The sequence below is a fragment of the Balaenoptera ricei genome, chromosome 8 (assembly GCF_028023285.1).
Source record: "Balaenoptera ricei isolate mBalRic1 chromosome 8, mBalRic1.hap2, whole genome shotgun sequence".
Lineage (NCBI taxonomy): Eukaryota > Metazoa > Chordata > Mammalia > Artiodactyla > Balaenopteridae > Balaenoptera > Balaenoptera ricei.
In genome coordinates, this window is record NC_082646.1 from 111,879,908 (window position 1) to 111,898,235 (window position 18,328).

Below are 18,328 nucleotides of genomic sequence, written 5' to 3' on the forward strand. Positions count from 1 at the left end.
CCAAGCCCATTCACACACACATCCCTTCAATGTACAGGTTGCCTTTCTTTACTTTCAAGTCGGTGCTTACCACGTATATATACCTTTTTCAATGCCCCATTGATATGTTTTTCTGAGGTGTGATTATATTCTGTAAAGCTCAACCTTTTCAGTGTGGGTTTTGGTAAATGAATACAGTTGTGTATCCACCACCACAGTCAAGATAGAGAACAGTTCCAACACCCCCCAAATTTCCTGGCATCTCTTCATGGTCAGTCCACCCCCACCCCCAGCCCCTGGCAAAACTGATGGGTTTTCTATCCCTAGACTTTTGCCTTTTCCAGAATGTCTTATGGATCCTACAGTGTGTAGACCTCTACATCTGGCTTCGTTCACCAAGCAGAAGGTTTTGAGATTCATCCATGTTGTTGGTGTATCTGTAGTTTGTTCCTTTGATTGTTGAGTACTTTTCCACTGAATGGACGTACCACATTTTTTTACCCGTTCGTGTTAAAGAACATTTGGGTTGTTTTAGTCCTGAGCGATCATGAATGAAGCCACTATAACATTTACACACAGGGTTTGGGTGGATGTAAGTTCTCATTTCACTTGGGGAAACACCCACGGGTGGAACGGCCTGGTCCCACGGTCAGTGTATGTTTTCCTTTACAAGAAATGACCAAGCTCCCAGCCAAAGTGGCTCTACCGTTTTGCATTCTCTCCAGCAATGCATGAGGGTCCTGCTGCTGCACATGCTGGCCAGCAGCGGGAATTTATTGTTTGTGGTGCTGGTGGTGGCTGTAGTGGTAGTTGTAGCCATTCTCACGAGAGGCAAGTGGTATCTCATCGTGGTTTTCATCTGCAATTCCCTAATGATCAGTGACGTTGAGCGTTGTTTCACGTGCTTATTTGCTTATTATCTTCCTTGGCAAAATGATTGTTCAGATCTTTTGCCCATGTTTTATTGGGATGTGTATTTTCTTAGTATTACATTTTGAGAGTTCTTTGTATAATCTGGATACCAGCCCTTTATCAGGTATGTGTTTTGCAAACACGTTCTCCCTGTCTGTGGCTTGTCTTTGTATTCTCTTAACACTGTCTTTGACAGAGGAGAAGATTTTCACTTTGAGGAAGTCCAATTTATCATTGTATTCTGGTATGGATTATGCTTAGGACTATTATATCTAAGAAACCGTTGGCTAACCCAAAGTCACAAAGATTTTCTCCTATGTTTTATCTAGAAGTTTTATAGTTTCACATTTTACATATAGGTCTATGATCCATTTTTAGTTAAATTTTGTTTAGGGTGCAAGGTATGAGTCAAGGTGTGTGTATGTTTGCATATGGACATCCAATTGCTCCAACACCATCTGTTAAAAGAATTATCTTTCCTCCATTGAATTGCCTTTGCATCTTTGTCAAACATCAATTGACCATATATGTGTGAGTCTGCTTCTGGACTCTCTATTCTGTTCCATTGATCTCTGTGTCTATTCTTTTGCCAATACTGTACAATCTTGATTTCTGTAACGTTAGAGTGAGCCTTGAAATCAAGTAGTATGAATCCTCCAATTTTATGCTTTTTCAAAATTGTTTTGGCTATTCTAGTTACTTTGCCTTTCCATATAAATTTTAGAATCAGCTTGTCAATTTCTACACCAAAAAGTCCTGCTGGGATTTTGATTGAGATTGCATCGAATCTATTGATCAGTTTGGGGCAAACAAACATCTTAACAATACTGAGTGTTCAAACTCGGGAACATGAAACGGAGCAGGACCCTATGGTCCTTGCCCACCCCGTACCCCATGTCCTCAGCCTGTCTTTTTGTTTGTGGAAAAACTTCAGCCAAAGAATAAGTTTAATCAGAGAGGCGAGAAAATGCAGAAACAAAGGAAAACAGTCAAAGGAGACCAAATAATAATAATTTAGTCATTAAGCGAAGTCATGGACCTTTAGCTCCTCCTCAGGGGCTAGAGATAATATTCTGAGCCGTATCCTGTGAGCTGACTTGTAGATCTGAAACGCCCACCAGGTGGAAGAAGTTAACTGCATGATGACCAGGCTGTAGCCATGACATAAGCTGCCACAATTCCGAGATTTGGCCTCAAGGAAATGGGAATTAACTGACCCCGGAACTGAAGACTAACTGTACTTAAAACAATCAAGATGACGCTGGTGAGACCACCTCATGATTAGTTTCAAGATGACCGTCAGAGCTGACCGTGCTATGTCTGCGTGTAGCCCCTTCCCTCTGCCTATAGAAGCTCGTGCCCACTGATTGTCTGCGGGGCCAGTTGGCCTTTGGACAGGAGTCCACCTTCGCCTTCCCTGCACCCCGTTGCCAGCCCGCAAAATAAAGCAAACTTCCCTTTCCACCAACCTTGCCTCTTTATTGGCTTTTGAGCGGCGAGCAGCCAGACGCCACTTTTGGTTACATAGTATGTCTATCCATTTATTTAGGTCTTATTTTATTTCTTTCATCAGTGTTTTGTGTTTTCAGCAGATTTTTTGCATATTTTATTACATTAAATTGAAGTACTTCATGTATTTTAGTGTTATTTTAATGGTATTATGGTACTGATATTTTATTGATTTTATTTTACTTCCAAGTATTCATTGCTAATACGTAGAAATACAGTTCGTCTTTGTATATTGACCTTGTATCCTGACATCTTGTACGACTCACTTACAGGTTTTTTAATCTGTCCTTTAGAATTTCCTACACAGACAAATGTGTCATTTGTGAACACAAACAATTTTATTTCTTCCTTCCCAAGCTGTATACCTTGTATTTCCTTTTATTGTCTTATTGCACTGGCTAGGACTTCAGTATGCTGTTGAATAGGAGTGGATAGAGTGGAGATCTTTACTTTGTTCCCAATCTGAGGGGGGAAGCATCGAGTCTGTCACCATTAAGTATGATGGTAGCTGTGGGTTTTTCACAGATGCCCTTTATCAAGTTGAGGAAGTTTCTAATACTAATTTTCTTAGAGTTTTTATCATGAATGGATGTTGAATTTTGTCAAATGCTTTTCCTGCATCCACTGAGATGATCATTTGGTCTTGCTTCTTTGGTCTGTTGCTGTGGCAAAGTACACTGATTGATTTTCAAATGCTGAAGCAGCCTTGCATTCCCGTGATGAGCTCCAGTTGGCGATGCTATGTTTTCCTTTTTATATGTTGCTGGATTGGATTTGCTAATAGTTTGTTGAGGATTGTTGCATCTATATGCATGAGAGTTCATAGTTTCACTCACCTGTGAAGCACCTGCCTTGAGCAAGGTGTGGGGAGACCCACTGGGGAGGAGGTCAACTCTGACCTCAAAGAGCTCATGTCTGACCCCCAGGGTCACACGGATTGTCTGACCTCATTGCAGAAGATGATGTGGCTCAAAAAGGAAAATGTGCTTCCCATCGGCTATCTCTCTGGAGTCTCAGTACTCCTTGAGAGCTGGGAGGTACATTATCATCTAAGGACAAGGTGGGGGTGGGGGGGACTGAGGCACCAAAAGATCATAGACATCTAGCTGGGGGCGGAGCCAGCGAGAACCCCAACTCCTATCCCAGCCCCTGCTGACTTAACTGCCTTTGACTGGAAACCTCTGCTGTGAACTGAATGTTTATGTCCTCCCAAGTTCATATGTTGAAATCTTTCCCCCCATGTGATGGTTTTAGGAGGAAAAGAGGTCGTGAGGGTGGAGCCCATATGAGTGAGATTAGTGTCCTTATAAAAATGACCTCAGAGAGCTCTCTCTCTTGGCTGTGTGAGGATACAAAGAGAAGGTGGCAGTCTGCAACCCAGGAAGAGAGCCCTCACTTGACCCTGACCATGCTGGTACCCTGATCTCAGTCTTCCAGCCTCCAGACTGTAATAAATACATTTGCTTAGAAGCCACCTCATCTGTGGTATATTGTTATAGCACCCTGAGTTGGCTAAGACACCTTCCCTCCCCATCCCTAAGGCCATAGGCTTGGGTGGATATCTGTTTTTCTTACTTTCAAAATATACCTGAATCTCCCCACCTCTCCCCACCTCCCCTTCTACCATCCTAAAGTAAGACTGGACGACACAAAATCTTTCTAAAAGACACCCTGCCTCCATTCTTGAACCTCTATATCCAGAGACATATTTTTTAAAAATCAGATCATAACATTCCCTTCTCAGAACCCCCCTGCAATGTCGTTTCCATCACAATCAGACTAAAATCAAACTCCACACATGACACAGAAAGCCATGCATGAGGGGCCCCCGCCAGTCTCCATGGCCTCACCTGGTACCCCTTCTCCCTCACTCTACCCCCTGGCACACTGACCTCTGGCCATTATGTGAACACACCAAGCTCTTGCCTGGGCGCCTGCTAGTCCTCTGTCTGGAAGATGCTCAGCCCCGAGGTGCCAGGGTTCAGTCCTTCACTCCGCACAGGTCTCCTGCTCAAAGGTCCTGTTCTCAGAAAGTCCTCCCTAGCTACCCTCTCCAGAGAATCCCCAACATCCCATGCCTCCTACCGGCCCCTTACACGACTACCTGTACTTCATAGCATGGGTCAGAGCAGGGGCTGCCTTGCTAGGGTCTGCCTTCATGCACTTGTTTTCCATCTTTGTTTGTGAGCAACATGCAGGGAGGTGCCTTGCTTTCCCATTCACAGTGGACTCGCCTGTGCCTGGAACACTACTTAGCACTTAAGAGATGTGCCATCGATATTCAGTGAGGGAGAGGAAGGATGGAGGGGCCCACTGGGAGCATCCCAAGTCCGAGAGACAGAGCTGAGCGGTGGTAGAGGCCATGCCCATCTCTGCCATCTCCTGCACAGGCCTGGCTCATCCCCACCCAAAGTCTCAGTCCCAGCAGCCTCAGTCCCACACGGAGGAGGGGGGCCAAGCCGATGGGGGCGAGCATTCATCTGGTGGCCCTCTTGCAGGCACTGGGGCAATGTTTTCACATGCAACTCACCTGCACCCAGATGGCCGTTATTTCAACGCTTGCTCTACATGACTGAGAGGATTAAGATAGTGTGGACAGGCACCTATCCCCGTGCCTGGGGCTTAGTGGGTGGTCAGTAATCGTAACTAGTATCGTTACAAATATTCCCAACTAGCAACTAACAAGTGGGGACTAAGCAAGCTTGAGCAACTTCCCAGGGTGTCCATGGAGCCAAATAGATTGGCGTTCGGAGCCCGCTCCGTCAGGTGATTTTGTTTAACTTGTATAAGCCTCAGTTCCCTCACTTGTAAATATGGGTAATGATGCCGACTTCACAGAGGTCTCTGGCAAGTGGAGATAATGACTATATATCACTTACTACAGTGTCTGACACATAGCAGATGCTCAACCAAGGGTAGATGTGATCGTGATGATAATGATGGTGATGGTGGTGGTGACACTGGTGGCGTTTGTGGTGCGGTGGTGATAATGATGGTGGTGATGGTGATGGTGTTGGTGGTGGTGACAGTGGAGGTGGTGGTGATGGTGGCCATGGTGATAAAGATGTGACAGTAGTAGACGAACAGGTGAGGATGGCAAAGCCTAGATTCACACCCTGTTCTGACTCCACTCCTGTTCCGGCTTTTTCTGGAATCTTTTTACTCCACCTTCTGGCTTCCTCTACATCAGTGGTTTCCAAAACTTTTAGTCTCAGAATTCTTTCCATTAAAAACAAAAATTATTGGGGCCCACAAAGATTATTTGTTTCTGTTGCTTAGTCTATCAATATTTACTCCAAGTTTTAAAAAATATTTATTTACTTATTCCTTTAAAAAGAACAATGATAAGCCCATTATGTTAACACAAATAACACATTATTTATGAAAACCAACTCTCTATTCCAAAGTAAAATTATTTAGTGAAAAGAGTAGCATTGTTTTACATTTTTTGAGTCTTTTTAACGTCTGGCTTCGCAGAAGCCAGTTGGATTCTCACATCTGCTTCTGTATTCCATCTATTGCAATATCACACATATGTAGCCTCCAGAAAGCTCCACTGTTAAGTTGTGAAAAAATAAAGGTGAAAAAGGAAAATAGCATCCTAGTATTTTGCTAACAGGAGCTTTCACGTCTTGGACCCTCGCAGGGTTTTAAGCTCCCACTTTGAGAAGTGCTGCTCTAAGACCCTCCAAGTCGAGTGGAGGCGTTCTCAGCTTCAGGTGTCCCGGTGTTCCCGCAGGGCGACAGAAGCGCCCCGGAGCCCACACATGCTCCAGTGCAGACTTGCCATGTGACCTGGGTGATGACCTTCCCACCTCGAGCTCTTGGTCACCTTTGCATAATATTGCTGGGCTTCTCCGAGTTCTGCCTGCTAACCAAACCCAGCCCACAAGAGAGGGACTGGTTGGTGGTGGGAGCAGGGTCCGAGACCACCGCCAGACCCAGCCCTGCAAATCTGCAGAGCATCCCTCCAGGACGAGTTTCCACATCTTGAGAAGAAATGGCAGCGTGGCCGCTCCGCACGCAGGTTCCCGAAAGCAGATCCTGCCGTGGAATCTTTTCCTTTGTTTCCGTGGCATCAGGCAGCAGCCCCAGGCCCTCCCCCAGATACCGGAAGGGAGAATGTGCCAGAGTCCCCATGGTCCTCCCAAAGTTAGGCTGGAGAGAGCCAGCCCTCAGCCCCAGTGTGGGTTTGCCAAAACCCTACGCTTCGGGATGCTCCAGGCGGGCTGGAAAGGCAGCCCCCAGCCGAGGCTCAGGGCTTCGGCGCCGGGGGGAAAGCCCTCACCGCCCTTCCATCCTCTGTAACTGAGGGCAGGGGACAGGCTTCTGGCTTGGGGCTCAGAGACAGGAAGGGGCAGAGCCTGGATCAGCTCTAGTCCACAGCTTTCAGGACCCCGAGGCTGTGTCCTCAAACGAAGACTCAGAACAAAAGCACTTAGAACAGGGAAGAAGTTCAACAAACTTTGGTCTGGCTCAGCAAAGCAGACCGCAGGTCTTCAAAGGGAAAGCAGATGCAGGATGCCCGAGGGTCCCTGTTGCAGTGGGCGAGTCGTGTCCGGCAAAGATACATCCGTGTCCAAACCCAGTACCTGTGCGTGTGACCTTATTTGGACATATGGTCTTTGCAGATGTAAGTAAATTACGGACTTCCATACGAAATCCTGGATTATCCTGGTGGGCCCTAAATCCAATGACCATATCCTTTTAAGAGAAAGGAAAGGAAAATTCAAGACAGGGACACACAGAAGTAGAGGACTGTGTCAATGAGCCAAAGAAGGGGGTTGGGTGAAGAGGGGCCGGTGTCAACTGAAAAAAATGCACAACCTAAAAGTAGAGAACTGTGTTTTATTTGGCGAACTTGCTGAGGACTTAAGCCCAGGAGGCAGCCTCTCAGATCGCTCTGAGGAACTGCTCTGAAGAGGCAAGGGAGGAACTAGGATGTACAGGGGTTTTTGCAACAAAAACCAGGTGGCAGGAACATCAAAAGACTGCTGTTAATGAAAGAAAAACCAGACATCTCAAGTTAATGAATTTAGCGCTTTTCTATGCATGGGAAGATGTAAGATTCTGGGCTCATCGGAATCATTCCTCTGATGGCACCTCAGCTATCTGGGGCCAGCATCCTGCTTTTCTCCATCCTGAGTCCCCTCAGGGTGCAGAGTCGGGTGGCTGCAGTGGCTGACAGCTTGGTGGCTGCGACACCTTTGTTTGCTGATATGGCAGGCGACATTCTTTGTCCACACCACGGGAGCGAGCTGCCCCTCCTCTCTGGGGAATGTCCACCTCATTGGACCTCAGGGCATTCCCCAGGCACGTCACCCCCACTCACGGCAGTGCCCACCACGGCCCACGCAGGAGGGCTAGAAGCAGAGGCTGATGGCCCGGATTTCACCTCTGTGAGCACGGGGAGGTCTGGGTGTGGGCACAGTGGCATGTCCAATGGCATCCGGCACCATGCGTTCCCCACGGCCACCCAACAGCCACTTCAGTGCTTCCTGTAAAGTCCCTGGAGGACTTGCCCTGTAAATAACATCTTCCTGTCCCTCTAGGTAGGAGATCAAGTACTGGGACCACGAGAGAGGGAAATTCCATGTCTTTATCTTTATTTACCATCAGGGGTTTGCCTGAATCAGGGGTTTGGATGTGACCTTCTGGAGGACAGGTGTGTGTGTGCATGTGTGTGTGTGTGACACAGAGAGACAGAGAAGCAAAGAGACAGGGAGAGAAAGAGACAGAGACAGAGACAGAGAGACGGAGCCATCAGGCAGCCGGCCTGCTCAGGAAGCCCCAGCCCGGTGTCCACGTGACTCAGAATTCCAAAGGGAGATTCTCCAGCTGAATTTCATAGGTTCCTCTGAGAAAGAACAGAAAACAGCCACTGCTCGGTCCCCACACCTGGCTTGGTGACTCAGCCCGGGAAGACATCACCAGACAGCGTCTCCCCAACCAGAGGCGGAGGAACAGGTCTGGGGATACAATGCCTCCCTGTGGGAGCTGAAGCCACAGGGTCAGGGCTGGAGGACGGCTCTTCCCCACGTGCCCAGCCCCGAGCGCAGGGAGGCTACAACTCCAGGCGTTTAGTCCTGCCTTGGCCACTCCCCAGCGGCCTGGCCTGGAGCCGGTCACTTAACCTCCATGGGGCGGGGAACGGTGACCCCGCCACCAGGCGGAGGAGGGGACGCAATCCCGCAGGCGCAGAAAGTGGGAACATGGTGCCCGGCACAGGACGAGTGATGGATAAATGCCGCGATTGTTTTTACAATTAGCTGCTGTGCTCTGGAGACCTCCACATACCCCTTGTGGGGAAGTTATCTCAGCCCTGCTGCACAGCTAAGGAAACTGAGACCCGGGCGCTGAGATGTTCTGGAGTTGTCCCTGAGAGTCTAGTCACACCACTGGGATGGATTTGCCCTCGGGCCGGCAGGCGACAGCGGGCCCAGGCTCACCTACCCTGGCTGAACCCCTGAGCCGCCCTGCTGCCACCCTGGGCCCAACTAGGAGTCAGGGATCCGGCTGCACCCCTTACTACTTGGGGCTCAGTTTCCTCATCTGAGAAACGGAAGAAATAGTCACTGCTGCTTCCGTTGGCTTGGCAGGTGTGAAAGCACCTGGCACCTGCCTGGCTCGGGCCCCCCACCCCAGTGGACTGGCCCAGCCAGCGCTGGCCCTGCAGGGGTCCAAGCCCCCGCAGCCCACCCGGGAGGCGCCCTCTCTGAGACGGGCGTGTGTGTTCCAGCGTGTTCTGGCTTCCCGCCCTTCCCAGTGAGGCAGCCAGTGCAGCAGAAGGGGCAGGGCCCCCCAGGGGTTCCCCTCTGAGCCTGTGGGTCTTCATTAACGGAGTGGCAGAGCACAGAGGCTTGGAGCACAGCTCTGGAGCAGGCTGCTGGGGGACGACTTACTTTCGGCTCTGTGCCTCTGTTTCCCCGTCTGTAAAATGGAGCCTGTCAGGACCTGCCCTCTGGGACTGTGGGGAGGATTCGAGTCCATATGTCTAGAGCCCCTTGCCGTGGAATCGGGGACAGGGTGGGGGATCCCTCAACAGGAGGCTGTGGGTCTCCCGCAATCCCCAAGGACCGACCACCCAGAAGTAAGGAGCAACCCTAATGGTGACAAGTGCGCTCACTCTAGAGCAGGGTTTCTCGGCCTCGGCACTACTGACATTTGGGGTCTGATCCTTCCCCCTGTGGGCCCCCGTCCTGGGTGTGGATGGGTGTTTAGCGGCCTCCCTGGCCTCCACCCACTAAATGCCAGTAGGACCCCCAGCTGTGACAACCAAGGATGTCTCCGGACAGCACATGATGTCACCTCCAGAGGGGAGGCAAAACTCGCCCAGCTGAGAACCACCGTTCTCCAGACTTGGATGGAAACAGTCTTAACTTTAATTGTATTCCGCCTGAGAAAGAGTAAAGTTCTCTGTATTTGCAAAGGCACTTTAAAAAAAATCTTACCTCTCACAGACAGATCATATGAATTATCATAAATTCAGAACCGAGTGAGAAGCCAGTGGCTATACTTCAGAGACGGTACCAGCCACTTCTTCCCCTGGGTTCACTTGGGGAGCCCGTCCTCCCGCCCCGGGGACTCACGGCAGCCTGCAGGGTGAGATGCTCTTGTGCCCCGCCCCCCTTGACAGGTGAGGAAACCTAAGCACAGAGCTTCACGAACTTGCCCAAGCCCCGGCAGCTCCTAGATGGTGAAGCCCACCCAGTGCGTCCCCAGAGCCATCACCGACAGCCCCCCCACTCTGCCCATCTCTGTGCCTTTTCTGTCCCATCCCTGCACTTGGCCACGTGTCCATTTGACCTCAGCAGTGTCATTTCATAAACTCAAGCTCGCTTCAAACAGCCAGCATCAACAGTGACTGGAAACTTTCCCTACTTTGGCCCTGAGACCTCCACCCCAGGGGACAGAGGCTTTGTTTTCTTCCTCAAATTCCCTGTGGATTGGCCCTGACAACCAGCCATTGGCCAGGCTGCCAGCAGCCGCATCCAGCTCCGTGCAGGGGCTTCAAAGGGCATCCAGGCAGGTCTCGTTGGCCCCGCGCTGCACAGACCCTCCCCTGAAGAGGCGGAGGGGTCCCACCCTGGCCCTGAGCATCTTGTCTGAGCAGTTCTGCATCCAAAGGCCTTGCAAGGTGACTGTGGGGTGGGACCGGTCCTGGGGGTGAGCCCAGAGCCGCCGAGGCAGCACACCCCACCCCTTAACCCGGGGTGCTTTGACGCCCTGGGGGAACCACCACCTGGCCCAACGGGGTGGGCACGATGCTGAGGTTGCGGGCAGTTTGGTCCGGGGCCACCACGCGGCTGGCGGGGGCAGAGCTAAGGTAGGACTTCCTGCAGCCGCGCCCCTGAGAGCCTGCTCCAGCTCGAGGGGCTGGAAGGGGCCTCCCTGGGTGGCCCCACGCCCCGCCTGGTGGTCAAGCTGCACCCCGCTGACCACCAGTCTCAAGGGCTGCCCTTAAGGTACTCTCCACCCAACATAAGGTGCTGGGGTTCTGCTGAGGGTCAGTCCTGCCCCTTGGAAGGGAGCAACTGACAGATTCCGTTTGGAAAAGTCCCCGCACCCTACCTGGTCTGGGATGCCTGACAGTGGGTGGGCGCAGCTCCAGCTGGTCTGCCCCTGGGGAACAGTGGCTGGAGGAAGTCCCCGCAGGCTCTGCAGACCGAGTCCCAGGGCACCTGCCTACAGGCGGGGGGCTGGGGGAGAGCCCCAACCTCCTCGGCTCCTACCTGCGGTTGTTTGGCGGAATTAGAGTGTCTCATCTATACAGGAAGGCTTCAGGGGTCTAAAAAGGTCCCTGGGGGCAGAAGGGGTGAGGGGAACACACAGGAGGAAATCCACAAGAAGGTGGGCTCCTGGCCAAAAAAAAAAAATCCTGAGAAAGAGGTGCAGTGAGAAACATGGGTGTGAGGCAGGGGTCCACACGTGGGACAAGGACAAAGGGCTCGGGTTTCTGGGTTCCCTCTTGCGTTCTGGTGGCTTCTACCTGGGAGAGAAATGGTGACAGTTTCTTGGGCTGAGAAAGAGAGGGGGTCCACCCCCAACTCTGGCTAGGGTGGGCTGGAGGCCTGCAAGAATCTGTGATCATGTGCCCTCCCGCACCCCTAACCCATGGAGGCTGACCCCACTCACCACGGCTCGCTCACCCCGTTTCCGGAGGAACGTCCGACCCCCGGGCGCGCCGCGGTGCGCGGGAGCCGCAGAGCGCGCCAGGAAGAGGGCGGCGAGGCAAGGCCGCGCCAGGCAGGGACTGGGGTCCCGGCGCGCCCGCTCCGCTCGCCGATCCCGCCCGGGTTTTGCGGCCGCCGCGCCCTCCGCCCCTCCTCCCCGCCTCCTCTCCTCCCTCCTCCGCTCCCTCCCTCCGCTCCCGCGGTTGGATCAGTCTTCTGGCATTTCCTGCAGCCGGGCCGCGCCGCCAGCTGAGCCCCCGCGCGCCCGGCACGGCCCGGCCCGGCCCGGCCCGGCCCAGCGCGCCCGGCTTCTCACGGTAGGAGCGCGACTGGAGGGCAGGGGGCGGCGGGGGATGAGGAGGGGGCGGGGAGGGACCGAGGAGGGGGCGGGGAGGAGGCCGCGGCCGAGAGGGCCGGGAGCGTCCAGCGGGCCGCAGCGGGGGCTGCTGAGGGGGCTGGGGGAGCCCCGCGCCGGAGTCCGCAGACCCCCGGGACTGGGGCGTAGCCCGGCCGACCCCGACGGTAGCCGGTGCTGGGAAGCCGCGACCCGGCCCGTCGCTCGGGGAGCCCGGGGTGATGCGGCGGGCGGGTTGGAGCGCGGGTGGGGCCCGAGTGTGGGGAGCGGCGGGAAACCGGGCTCCCCAGTTTTGGGGCTTGAAGGAGCGGGGAGGGGAGGGAGGGTGGCTGGGTCTGTGTCCCCAGCTCCGCCCAGACCCAGGGGGTCTTGAAGGGGCAGGGTCTGCGGGAAGGGGACCTGCTGCCGCTGGATGGGGTCTGGGATTAGCGTCTGGCCTTCCAGCTTGGGGCTTGGTCTGTGTCCACAGAGTGAGGGGCTGCGTGAGCTGAGGGGGAGGACCTCTGCTGTCACCCCCCCCCCCGGACCCTCCATCTCTAGGCCACTGAGCCCCTAAGACAGGGAGCCTTGGAAATTGTTCAGGGGACATGAGTCTACATGAGGATACTGTGCGCTTGAGGATTCCTGCGGGTCAAGGGACGGTGGGACGTGGGGGTAGCGGGCTGTCAGCAGTCCTGGGGGCCAGCCACTGCCCCTTGGAACCCCCAGGCTGGGCTGTGTGCTGTCGGAAGACCCTGGAATTGGGATTCTGAATGGCTCCTGGGGGTGTGAACAGGTCCCACCATGGGGAGGTGGGCTTCTCTGCCCCCGCTCACCCTTAGTCTGAGCCAGGCCCAGCCCAAGCAGCTGGTTGGATTTCTGCTCTTGTGCCACTTGGGGGTCTGTCTACACCAGAGATCTTTTATATGTGTGTCTGTCTGTCTGCCTGAGCCTTCAAGGTACCTTTCACACCCTGTGATGTTCCCCCAGGCCAGTTCCAGAGGCAGGCCCGGGCTGTCACAGCCTGGGCCGTGGGCACAGCCTTTGGGTTGGATGTGTATGCCCTTGGGTATGTGTGCACCAGGTGGATCCGGGCCCGACAGCAGAAACCCTCCCCTCAACAATGGCAGGCCGAGTGGTTTGTCGGGTGGCTTTTACCCACTTTCTTGGCTGTGTGAGGCCTTGCCGCTCCTTGAACTTGACAGGCTTGGCAGGCAGCTGGCAGTTCAGGGGCGTCAGGCATCAAGCTCCAGATCCGCAATCCCATTGTCTGCTTGCACGCGTGTGGGGCAGGTCCCGGGGTGCCAAGAGGGTAGGCACTGAGTGTGTCTGGCTGGTCTGTCTTGCCAGCTGTGTTTAGAGATGGTGACAAAGCAGATGGGCCAGGCAAAGGCCCTCGAGTCCGGGCCTCGTCCTGGGGAGGGTGCTGTGCAGATGTGGACCCATGGGCGGTGCTTCCTGGATGCCAGATGGAAGCCCCTCCTTCCTGGGCCCGCGGTCAGGCTGGCCTGAGTTGGGCCAGGGATCAGCTAAGTCCCCAGAGGTTTGCTCCCGGCTCTTTCCAGAATGCCGACTGCAGCCCCTCCCCTAGAATGGTCGTTACTGTGCTCAGCAGTTCCGGGATCAGTTTCTCTCCTGAAATCTCTCTTCCTGGAAGCTCCCTGAGCTGTGATAGTCATCTGACAAGCTGCACTTGGGGGTGGGAAGAAGGACTGCGTGACAGGCCAGTGGTTTGAAGACTGTGGTGTGTCTTTGGCAGCTGTGTTTGGGGGACTTGCACTTTCTGCTGATTCTGTGCTTAAGCCAGTGTGGGCGCACATGCATGCCTGCATCGTGCAGACACACACACACAACGCACAGGTAGACGAGAACTCACCCCAGGTGATGGAAGCGTGCCTGCCCCCCTTCCCATTCATTCAGGGGGCAGGTGTGCGGCCACAGCTGGGAAGCAGTGTAGCTCACGGTTACGTGGGTGAGACCTGAACCCCAGGACTGGGGGCTGTGCAGGGGCGCACGGTGTGTGTCAAAAGGATCCCCGTCGTCTGGACTTGAAGGGAGGTGTCGAGTGCGGGTCCCACCGTGGGGTCCACGGGTCGGGTGGAACCGCCTGGCGGCTCTCAGGAGGCGGAAGCCCAGGTGGGCGCTGTCACGGGTCGGGGGCCAGGGGTTGGGAGGCGCAGAAGGACAGTGCTGTTCCTCCCAACGGTCACCAGGCGTGCCTCTCGCGGCTGTCACCAAGGAACGGAGTATTGCTGTCCGTGCCGGATTTGCCCCGTGAACCCGCAGGTCGAGGAAACAGAACTTACCACGGGGGATGAGCTCTCTGTGGGTTTGTGGCTGCCCTTGGTGGCGCGGTAACCTTCACCAGCTCCCCAGCCGTGTGAGCAGATAAACGTCTCCAGGGGATGGTCGTGGTGGTTCAGGACAAAGGACTTGGACTTTGGATTATGTGTCCTCTTAGCGTCACAGTTGCTCCAGGCCAGGGCTCCTGTGTGCCCGTGGGTGTGAAGTTGGCATATATTGGCGTCCATGCTGAGGGCAGTGGGCACCCGCTGTGTGGTCAGGACCTGCCCCATTGAAGGCCAGGCTTGGATGGGTCTGGGATACGAGGTCTCTGGCTTAGAGCTCTCTGTCCAGTGAGGTAGCTGGGGAATAAGCTGTCAAGGTTAAGACATGCTGCAGGACCGAGATGTGGGGCTGCCTGGAAGTGCCCCAGGAATACCCAAGAAGGGAGTCCCTGCGCCAGCATCACAGACCCTTGGGATTCAGAGAGGGCGGCTCAAGGACCATTGGGAGGGGCCTCGGAACCACCGGGCCAGGCCCCTGGGGAGGTGCAGGGCCATCAGAGAATTGCCAAGGTTATCTGGGTCATCCAGCCAGTGAGAGACCGTCCCCACCGCTCAGGACATGAGCCTGGTTGGCCCGCTTCAAGGGACTCACAGGGCCTTTGTCGAAAACCTCAGAGCCAGTACTTTGCTAACTCCCAAGCCCACCTCACACCCACTCTTCTCTCCAGACTGGCCTCTGCTCCTGACTGAAGCCTCCATTCGAAGGTGCTGGTTTCATTTTCTTAGCCCCGTGATCCGTGCATTTCTAGAACCATCTCCATCCTGTATCTGTTCAGTCGAGTGGGCGGGCGCTGCTGGCACACGGGTCGTCCTTCACTCATTGCCTGGATGTCTGCTCGGGGCTCTGTCCCCCGGGCCTGGCACACAGTAGATGCTCATGTGAAGCTGTAGAATTGTCTTCGCCCCGGGGATGCCCCATCCTGCATCTCCCTCCGGCTCTGTGGACCTCACCAGCATTGACAGGCAGGACACCTGACCAGCCCGTGCCCTCTGTCCTAGATGGATAGATGTGAGAGTGTGCAGAGTGGCTTACCTGGGAGGAACGCCTGATGTTCACTGGGCGAATGGAGGTGGCCTAGACTGTCCGGGCCCTCTCTGGCCCTGGCTGGGATGAAGGGCTGCAGGAGGGTGTCCAGGCCTCACAACGGAGCAGCTGCCCCTATCCCAAGGAGAGGGATATTTTACAGGCTTAATGAGCACATGAGGAGGGGATTTGGGGCCGCCCCGTCCCACAGGCTGCTGACCCTTGTGACCAGCTGGGGGTCACTTTCCCTTATCCAAGGCCAAGGAGGGGTGGAGACCGGGAGTAGGCAAATCCCCAGGAAGGCAGAGGGAGGTCATGGCCCAGCAGGGACGGGCCAGGCTTCTGAACCAGGAGGGAGGGAGGCTGCCTGGCCCTCGGCCAACAGTGGGCAGGGGCGGTGGCTGGCTTGGCCACAGCCATCATGAACCCGTTTTCAGTGGCTTCCACTCGAGGAAAGGCAATCCGCCAAGGGGAGGGAACACGCGGCGGTATTGATGTGCCCGCCTATTGGGGTGAATGCGGCGCAGGGGAGGTGGCTTAAAGGGCCAGGCCTGCGCTGCGGCGCAGGAGTGGGGAGGATGGGGCGGTGGGGGATTCGGTGCCCGCCTATTGGGGTGAATACGGCAGAGTGCATTAAAGGGCTGGGGGTCTCCCTGGGGTCTGTCACCGGGGCTGCGCCGAGGCTGCTAGGGCGGCTCCAGGTGGCTGTGTCCTCTCCCGCTTCCCCAGGAGGCCAGAGGGAGGGGCCGGAGGGTGAGCAGCTGGGACAGGAAGGCCGACTGCCTGCCCTGTAGGATGAACCTCATCCCCACTCAGGAGTCACCCAAATCCAGCCCGGGGTGGGGGAGGGAGGGGGGGGGAGTGTGCACTGTGTCTGAGGTCTGCAGACTTGAGGACCAGACGTTCTGGGTCAGAGAGACCAGGGACAGGCTTTTTGTTATTTACCGACACGTTTACCGAATGTGTTTTTATCCCTTTGCTGCTTTCATAGACCAGAAGGATCTCTGGACCCGGGGTGGGGCGGGCTTCACGGTCAGTCCTCAGCCGCCCTTGGGGTGACACCCAGGGGTCGGGGGCCCTTGCAGGTCCTCCCATGGGCCCTGGGCTTGTGGGCTCCTCACCGCAGCCGCAGGAGACAGGGGATGTGGGCAACTCCACGCCTCCCAGTTGGAACCTAAAGGCCAGTGTGACATCTGGGGCAGGGCTCTGAGAATGTGGTCAGGGGTGGCCGTGGACAGAGCCCCTGCCCGTTCAGGACGCCTCTGCGTCCACCTCTGCAGTGGCCCTGACCGAGGCCCTCTCTGGGTCAGCACTCAGCCCCCCAGAGCGACAGGACAGACTCTTCTGCGTAACCCTGTTCCCGAGGGGAACCTGGATGCCCACCTCCCCCTCTGCCGGCCCGGCCTGGGCTGAACTGAGCAGGCCCCTGGTGCCCTGGTACAGGCCTGGGGCTGGAGGACGGCGCAGAGGCTGGCCAGGGCCTCAGGGATTGATGGTGTCAGGGATCACGGTGGATTTGGAGGCCAGGCCAAGGAAGCGGCTCAGGGATTCTTAACCCCAAGTCCTGGGGCCAGCAGTTTCTCTACCCGCTAAAGCTCTGTTTCCCTCTCTGTAATCCGGGCCCACAGCAGTCCCATGAGAAGTCACGAGACGGGTGACCATCGGCCCCGTGTTGGTGACTCTGGCTTAGCTCCTTGTGGGTTAGGAACCAGACCTCCTTGTAGGCCCGAGGCCAGGTGCACGGTAGGGCCTGAGGGTGCTGGGGAGGGAAGGGGGCGCTGGGGCTTCACATTAACAGCCAAAGATGAGCTCAGGTGGAGTGAGAACCCCACCCCCAGGGCTGAGAGCTCCAGCCCCCAGCTGACCTTTAGCATGTGCCCATCTCCTGGGCAAAAACTGACCCACGGAAAGGGACCTCGGTCCTGATGCTTTGTTCTCTGGCTTCAGAGTGAGTGCAAACTCTCACCTGAGCCCTCTCGTCTCCCCTGCCCAAACAAAGCCGAGGTTGAGGTCCAGGGGCTCACAGGGTCCACCCAGCTCCCATTAGAGAGGCAAGGAGACTGCAGCCCAGAACATGGCAAGACCACCGTGCTGTCCTCACTGGGCCTCAGTTTCCCCATCCGTAAGGCTCCCCGATCCCTGACATCCTGTGTTCCACATTCCTGTGCCCCCCAGCCAGGTGGTGATGGGGCAGGAGCTGGGAGGGAAGGGGCGTCCAGAGGCCCAGCTCATTGCCCGAGGCCCAGGTTCTCTGGAGGTCTCAGGTCCCCAGCACCTGCCCTTCCAGCTGTTTTACAGCCTGAAGCTACACAGCAAGTTTTTGGTGTTTTTTTTTTTGAATTTTTGAATTTTATTTTATTTATTTTTTATACAGCATGTTCTTTTTTTTTTTTTTTTAATTTTATAGCTACTTTATTTATTTATTTATTATTTATTTTTCGCTGTGTTGGGTCTTCGGTTCGTGTGAGGGCTTTCTCTAGTTGCGGCAAGTGGGGACCACTCTTCATCGCGGTGCGCGGGCCTTTCACTATCGCGGCCCCTCCCGTTGCGGGGCACAGGCTCCAGACGCGCAGGCTCAGTAGTTGTGGCTCACGGGCCCAGCTGCTCCGTGGCATGTGGGATCTTCCCAGACCAGAGCTCGAACCCATGTCCCCTGCATTAGCAGGCAGATTCTCAACCACTGCGCCACCAGGGAAGCCCCAGCATGTTCTTATTAGTTATCTATTTTATACACATCAGTGTATACACGTCAATCCCCATCTCCCAATTCATCCCACCCCACCACTTTCCCCCCTTGGTGTCCATACGTTTGTTCTCTACATCTGTGTGTCTATTTCTGCCCTGCAAACCGGTTCATCTGTACCATTTTTCTAGGTTCCACATATATGCATTTATTTACGATATTTTTCTAACTTACTTCACTCTGTATGACAGTCTCTAGATCCATCCACGTCTCACAGCAAGTTTTATACGGAAAAAAGTTTCCACCAATTTTTAAATGTGTGAAAGCCACAGGAATTCTCTGGCAGTCCAATGGTTAGGACTCCAC

At 54.8% G+C, this 18,328-nt stretch overlaps 1 protein-coding gene across 3 annotated transcripts in view; it reads left to right on the forward strand.

Moving 5' to 3' along the window:
* Positions 1-11,818: 11,818 nt before the first annotated feature.
* Positions 11,819-18,328, forward strand: part of OSBPL5 (oxysterol binding protein like 5) — a 69,585-nt gene continuing 63,075 nt past the window's right edge. For all 3 annotated transcript variants that reach the window (XM_059932297.1, XM_059932303.1, XM_059932301.1), the window contains exon 1: positions 11,819-11,890. The gene's annotated coding sequence lies outside the window, so the exon portion shown is untranslated. The remainder of the gene's footprint in view (positions 11,891-18,328) is intronic.